Here is an 8,107-nt window from a genome sequence, read left to right as displayed (position 1 = left end):
GCACCTTCATTGATGAGGTATTCCTCTTGAATCCCCTTGATCCATTCACTATATACCTCCATGATTGAAGTTGTAGCGCATGCCCACATTCTAGACAATGCATCCGCCACTACATTGTCCTTCCCGGGTGTGTAGGATATCTCAAAATCATATCCTTGAAGTGTGGCCAGCCATCTCTTTTGCTTTGGAGAAAGATTTGGTTGGGAGAGGAAAAATTTCAGCACCCTATGATCACTTCTCACCTTGAAATGAGCACCATAAAGATAGTGATGCCACTTCTTGATGGCATGAAGTATGGCTAGCATCTCTTGCTCATAAACATGAAGCCCCATCTCCTTTTCGATAAGCTTTCTACTTTCAAATGCAATGACTCCATGCTCTTGATACAAAACTGCCCCAATTCCTCTACCACTTGCATCCGCCCTCACATAAAATGTCTTTGCAAAATCCGGACATACAAGTATAGGGGCTGAAGTGAGCAACTCCTTGAGCTCATTGAAGCTCTTGTTGGCAATGGAATCCCAAAAGAAAGCCTCCCTCTTGAGCAAGTCGGTAAGAGGTGCCGCAATGGATGCATAATGTTGCATGAATCTTCTATAGAAAGAAGATAATCCCAAAAATCCTCTCAATTGAGTTGTATTGCTTGGTGTTGGCCACTCTTTGACACATGCCACTTTCTTAGGATCAGCCCTATGCCATTCTCACCCACCAAGTGTCCAAGATATTCCACTTCATTGACCATGAATGTGCATTTGCTCTCCTTTGCATAAAGCTTGTGCTTCCTCAACACTTCAAACACTTGCTTCACATGGCATAGATGTTCCCCTTTGCTCTTGCTATAGATCAAGATGTCATCGAAGAACACTAGCACAAACTTGAAAAGAAGGGGAGCCAATATCCGATTCATCAATGCTTGAAAAGTGGCCGGAGCATTTGTAAGACCAAAAGGCATCACCATGAAGTGAAACAATCCCCTTTCCGTCCTAAATGCTGTCTTCTCTTCATCACCTTCCTTCATCCTTATTTGATGATATCCCGATCTCAAATCAATCTTGGTGAAGAACTTTGCCCCTTTGAGCTCATCAAGAAGATCATCAATGCGAGGTATGGGATACCTATTCTTGATTGTGACCTTGTTCAAGTCACGATAATCAATGCACATGCGAAAGGACCCATCCTTCTTCTTCACCAAGAGAACGGGAGATGCAAATGGAGATTGTGAAGGTTGAATAAGACCCATAGCAAGCAAATCTTGCACTTGCTTAGCCACTTCCTCTCTTTCTACCTTAGACAAACGGTAAGGAGGCTTGTTGACAACCTTTGCATTCGGTTCAAGTACTATGGCATGGTCAATCTCCCTTTTAGGTGGTAGACTCTTTGGCACTTGCAAAATATCTTCATACTCCTTAAGAAGAGTTGCCATTTCCTCATCTATGTGCTGTCCACTGCCTTCCATTCCCTCTTGGGTAACATGTAACACATAGATAGTGCCAAAAGCCTTAATCTCTTTCTTGAGTCGCCTTGGAGTGATCAAAGAGAGCTTCTTAGGTGCATTTGCAGCAAGTACCACTTGTTGCCCATGATGTAGAAAGCTCATGAAACCTTGTTGAAGGTTCATGTGAATGTCACCAAGTGAAGCCAACCAATCACACCCCATGATAATGTCGATGGGACCCATATCCAAAACCACCAAATCACCTTCCCAAGTGTATGAAGAGGATAAAACCACTTTTGTAGAAGGGCAAACCAAGCTAGTCTTCTCACTTTCCCCATTTGCCACTTGCACTTGGAATGTTGTAGGTGTCTTCTTTGTGTTGAGTTTGAGAGAGTTGATGGATTTAGAGTTGATGAAGCTATGAGTGCTCCCGGAATCCACAAGAATATGTGCAACCCTCCCATTGATGGTCCCCACCAACCTTAGTGTGCTTGGGTTCTTGCAACCCGCCAACAACTCTTGTGAGATAGAGCATATGCAAGCTGAAATTTCTGCATTGGTAGGCATGTCTCCATCCACAAGGCTTTCCTTAACTCCACCCCCCGGATCAAACGGAAACTCACCATCCTCCGTGATGAAAGAATGGTCTTCAAGTGACTCCTAATGTGCTTCTTCATTGCAATCCTCCCATTCTTCAATGTCATGAGAGTCATCCTTGTTCTCTTCCTCATCCATGAGGATCATAGTGGCCACAATCTTCTTTGATTTGCACACATGCCCGGGTGACCACCTCTCTTTGCACTTGAAACATAGCCCTTTGCTTCTCAACTCCTCAATCTTTGGATCATCCATTCTTTGAGTCTTCTTGAAGGGTTGAAAGGGCTTCTTCTTCATGAAGTCACTACCCTTTTTGGCATCAAATTGATGTATCCCATTCTTTGGCTGTCCACCCCCAAATGATGTAGGAGTTCTTGGATTAGAGGATGGTAATGTAGAGGTAGGACCTTTCCCAAAATTGTAAGAAGTAGTGGTTGGTTTGAGTGTGTCCTTGGTGAAGGTCATGGGCTGAGACCTCTTGTACTTTGGCTCATAGAGTTCGGCTAACCTCATAGCTTCTTTGAGAGAGCTAGGCCTTTGAGCCGACACATCCGCCTTGATGAAGTGTTCAAGCCCATGCACAAACTTTTTCATCTTCATGTCTTCACTCAAGCCTTCCACGTACATTGAAAGCTTCAAAAATCTCTTGATGTAACCTCTCACCATCATCCCCTTTTGAGAAAGCTCATACCATTCTTCATGGTATCGGTCAAGCACTAAGGGTGAAATGAAGGCCAAGTTCATCTCCCGCTTCAATCCTTCCCAAGTTGATGGCGTGTTCCCTTGTTTGACCAAGTGCCTCCACCATTGATGAGCATAATCTTCAAGATGTAAGGAGGAAAATTGTACCATATCACGCTCACTTTTTGGGTAAAGTTGGAAATAGGTGTCAAGCTTGGTAGCCCACTCCTCCAACTCTTGCGGAGATGACCCGTCACCTTTGAACTTTGATAGTGAGATTTTGTCTTTGACATCCTTGGAAGATATGTGGGATGGGTTATCATGTTGGGTAGAGGGCTTGAATCTTTGCATCTTTGAGTATGACTCCATAAATTGTGCAAAGTCTTTGTAATCCCTCTTGATGATATTCGACAATTCCATCCACTTCTCGTGAGCATCCCTTTGTCTTTGGGCAAAGGACATTTGATTCCAATCGAGTGCAATCTCCTCATCATTCACAAACACCTCATCCTCTTCCCTTGAATGCATTGCCCTAGAAGAGGTAGGACCCTTTGATGCATTAGGGTGAGACAAACCCGAATGAAAAGAAGGAGGAAACATATCCTTGACAAGAGGTCTCCTTGCATCCGCCATGAATCCCCGAGTGGATGCTCCCAATGGATCCTCTTGTACGGCCTTCATGGAATCCTCATTCAAGATGCCCTTGCCTTTTCTTTGCTCATAGTCACCATAATTCCCATGCTTTTCTTGTGCTTGAGACTTCCCAAACTTGTCCTCCATCACACCAATCCGTGAGGATAATGTTTCAAAATGAGAATCAAGCTTGGAGTCTAAGGTCTCCAACCGTTGTACAAGCATTTGCATGAGGGTGTCATGGTTAACCGCCGCTTGTGTCCCTTGAGAAATTTGATTATGTACATTGCCCCCATTGTCTTCATTGATGAATGCATCCCTTGCATCCATATTACCTTCCATGTCCTCATCACCAATGATCATTTCTTGCACAATATCCCCACCCTTGCGTGGTCTTCCCTTCGACATAGTGAAGAAATGCAAGATGTTGGTAGAATGCCCAAATGATGTCGGAATTGGACAAAAGAAGGTTCTATGGGTAGGTAATGGTGTCTACAATCCTCCCAAATGAACACAGTAAGAAATAGATGTGGGCAAATACTCTCTGTTTTAGGGTTTGTGCGGAACAGCTGAAAGTAGTAATTTGGCTCTAAAATGCAAAATATATGTCGGAATTAGGATTTTGACGGCTCTATAGAAAGCTAACAGAAGATAGAACCTACCCCTAAAAGCATTTTGATTCAATCAAAGTGGAAGTATATTCTGTTTGACTTTGACCAGAAAGTCAACATGACTACTTTGACCAAGATTGTGATATCCGATTAAGGGGTTCTATGGCTCATTTGAAAACTCTCAATGAGTAGAATAGAGTCATGTAATCACTCGGACCTAATCCCAAAAACCCTAGGACTGAATTAGGGTTTTGTAAAATCCCAGAAATTCCCAAAATTCGGTCCCAAAGCTCAATCCAGCTACAAATGATTGGTGTTTCTCCCCTTGGTAGTTGTGAATAACTCTTCAAGTGTATCCATGGGGTAAATCTCCAATCAATAAGCTTGTTTGGCTCCCTTGTTGGAAAAATTCCGCCATAGTCTCCTTTGTAATTGGAACCAAATCTCAAATGAAAATGCAACTTCTCAAATCACCATGCAATACTCTTTGTATCCCACAATGTCATGAAAGATCATATGCACTCTTTGTCCATCAAAGCATTTGCAATATCCACACAATATGACGGAAAAGGAGGCCCCATTGCCCAAATGCATCCACAAAGTTGATGGTGAGGATTGTTGAGGACGCGCGTTGAAGCTTGCCGATCTCCCGGCCAAGCTCTTCTCACCCCTTCACCAAGTTTTCCTCCAAGGTGAAGGTTGAGGCCATGTCTTCACACCGGTGTACCTAATCCCCCTTTGTACCGCTTTTCCAAGGCAATCACGGCACAAAGAGTTCAAGCCATTCTCCCCTTGGCCTCTCCAACCAATGCCAAGGTACCCTCACACATTGCTAGATTCTATAGAAACTTGAAGTGGTAGCAATGGTGAGTGTAGGTACAAAATGATGTGGATAATATCAAATGATAGAACAAGTTTGTTGGCTTACAAATATTGAGCATGACTCATGCCCTTTTACAATTTAGAACTCATCAATAAAGCATGGACTCATGCCTCAATCCATCATCCAAAAGCTTCAACACAAACCAACAATTCACAATGCCCTCACCATGGCATTTGCATAAGCAATTGTTAACCACAATCAAGGCATTTGCAATTGCATTCCAACAATCCCTTTCACATCATATTGACAAATGCATGCTTCCAAATGCTCTCTCTTATGCCCATGTATAAAACATAGCGGCATGGCTATGTATAGCATCCATAGTGTCCATATGGCATCAAGATGAGCATGAGAGACTCCAAAAACATTGCATAAGCTTGCTATTTCATCAATGGCATGCCAATTGAGACATAATGAAGAAAATCCCCCAAAATGTGATCTATGAATTGGCCAAGCTCATGTGGAATCAATTCCTTTCACCATTGCCATCAATAATGCATGGAGAAGCAATATTGGCATGTGAATGGTCAAGCTTTAATGGCTAATTTCTGAAAATTAGGGGAGTTTGAATGTGTCCAACCCTAATCCATTCCCAAGCTCCACCAAATGCTTCAAACTTGTAAGAAATTGATCAAACCACTCACCAATGTCATCCGGAAAGCTTCAATGGTAGAAAATGTTGAAGAAGCCTCTTGTTGAAGAAAAAACGTAGCCCTTCTTGCTCTGAAATTTGCAGCCAAATAGCATCTCCCATGTGCTTGAATAAGGCTTGAAAATATGCTCCAAGCAAGGGCTAAGAACCCTATTGCAAGACTTCCAACTCTTGAGGTAGTAGAGCTAGGCTTCACCTAGCTCTCCCTCCATGTATTTTCAGCGCAGATTTGAGGCGGCAGCCTGCAGCAGCCCGCCGTGTGCTTCTTTGCCTCCTCCATGAGATGATTAGAATGCCAAACATGCCTATGAAATGTGTAGAAGCTTAGCAATGCAAGATATGGTTCAATGGAAGGTAGGTTAAGCTCAACTTTCAGCCATGGAGAAATGAACAAAAGCTCCCAAATCTTGAGAAAAAAATTAGCAAGAAGAGGCTCAAATGAAAGATCTCAGAAAGCTCTACAAAAACCCTAAGGTTTGGCATCAAAACGGGTAAAGGAAGAGCATCCCATGGCTATGGAAAGCTTGAGGAAGAAGAAGATGATTACTAATCATGATTAACAGAAAAGTTAATTGCAATTAGTCACTTGCCCTAAGTTTTGGCCCGACTGCCCCAAATTTTTGGTCCAGAGGCCCAAAATTTGGTCAAAAAATGGCAAAATTGGCCAAAATCACTCAAAATTCAAGCAATTTCCATGAAATGCTCACCATATCCATGAGATTAAGCAAGATTAGAGAAGATTTGTCAAGAATCACTCAAGGATTACAAGAAAATGAGAAAAAAATTAAAAGAAACTCAAATTTTCAAGCAAATTTTCCCAACAACCCATGCATGCCCATGATCAAAATCAAGAGCTCTGATACCAATTGGAATGAAGGGATGTAATGCATGAAAAATATGAGTAATCACCATGTAAACATGATGCGTAAGTGTGTTTAGTCTCTCACCAAGAGAATGGAAATAGCCTTCCACAAGCCAAGAGAGAAGCCATGAGCTCCAAGAAACATAAGTTTCCATTTCTAAAAATGATCATCAAAAGTTACAACCATGGTCCAAGTCCCCTCTTTTATACATGGACTTGTCCCATTATTAACCCTATTGAATAAAGTTCCTACTTTATTACAGCCATCATCCTCATCATCAAGCAGGGAAGTCTCCTTTTCACTCATCTTTTGTCTTTTTCCTCTTCGATGATTACCCTCCCAAACATAAAACATATGATTGGACAAACGTTTAATCTTCATCTCTAGCTTGTTAGGTTTAGAGTTTTGGTAAGAAAATGAGATTAGAACTAAGATTTATCCTTCCAAGAAGGATAAAGTGAGTATTCTTTAAAAAAGAGAGATTACAAATAAAAAACAATACATTTAGATTAACATTACTTCATGTAAACAACATAAATAAATAAGGGCATGGTTCGAAGAAGAAACCATGAATTAGAATGCTTCCCAAGCATGTAGTGAGGTTGGGAAGAAGATTACCATCCAAAGAAGAGAGTAAACAGCATTGTTTAGGCTTACCCTTGGTTTTTTGCTTGATTCTTTAAAGAGATGTGTAGCCCTCAAAGAAGAGGCTTGGCCACCAAGAGATGTGTAGCCCTCAAAGAAGAGGCTTGGCCACCAAGAGAAGAGGGTAATCTCCAAGAGAAGAAGAGGTTTAATGAAGCACCAAAGCTTCACAATGGAGAGGCAAGGTAGAGGGATAATGGAATTACACTAAAATGAAAATTACACTACCATGTAAATACACTAAGATGAAAATATAAAGGAATGGGGCTCTATTTATAGGTGAGGGAGGCCACCAATCAAGTCGAACTGGGATCTAGAGGCTTCTAGCTTAAGTTTGATCCAATTTGGACAAGTTTTAGACTAATTATGCCCACTTTTTGATCTAGTTTGAAAGAGGAGAGATGAGAGATGAAATATCTAGCCACTTTATGATTTTTTTTAAATACAAAATGACCTCCTTGATTTGATTTATAGGCGCGTCCTTGATGAGGGGTTCTCTCCTGAGGTGTCAAAATTCACATTTTTATACTACTTAAGTACCAGTACTAGTCAACTCTTCATCTTATGTGAGAATTTATTCATTTTTGGTGGATTTTCTTTTCTTCTTGCATTTTTATTATTCAAACACTTGGATTAATCCTATAGGACCATTAGAACACTCTTTGGACCTTAATCCATAATTTTTTGAAAATAGGTACCCCTAGGCTAACGTGTCCAGTGCACATATTCAATTAATTTCTAATGCACATTGGAAAACTCTTTTTAAACTTTTCCAGCAACAACCAGAATGCTCACCACCTAGTCAGTCCCTCTAGGCTCACCTAGTACTTCACTCAGGGGCCTTTTCAATAGTTCCTAGCTCATAGTACCCATGAGTATAATCTCATAAAATCCATATGGACTCTCTGTTGAAGATCAGCTAGATCAACCAATGAGATCCAGTTACCAAGGACTCATCCGTTAAGACTAGCAAGGTCAACCAACCAGATCCATGCCCGTGTTTAGAAAACAACTCCAACTCAATGCTCCATTTCTTCCTCGACGCACGTGTGGGTATCCTGGGTGACCCAGAGCTCGAGCACCTTATGGTCACCACCCTCTAGGCTC

This window comes from Cibotium barometz, chromosome 54 (assembly GCF_041138505.1).
Source record: "Cibotium barometz isolate CiBa-2024 chromosome 54, ASM4113850v1, whole genome shotgun sequence".
NCBI lineage: Eukaryota > Viridiplantae > Streptophyta > Polypodiopsida > Cyatheales > Cibotiaceae > Cibotium > Cibotium barometz.
The sequence above is the reverse complement of the archived record's forward strand: the minus strand, read 5'-3'. Positions refer to the sequence as shown.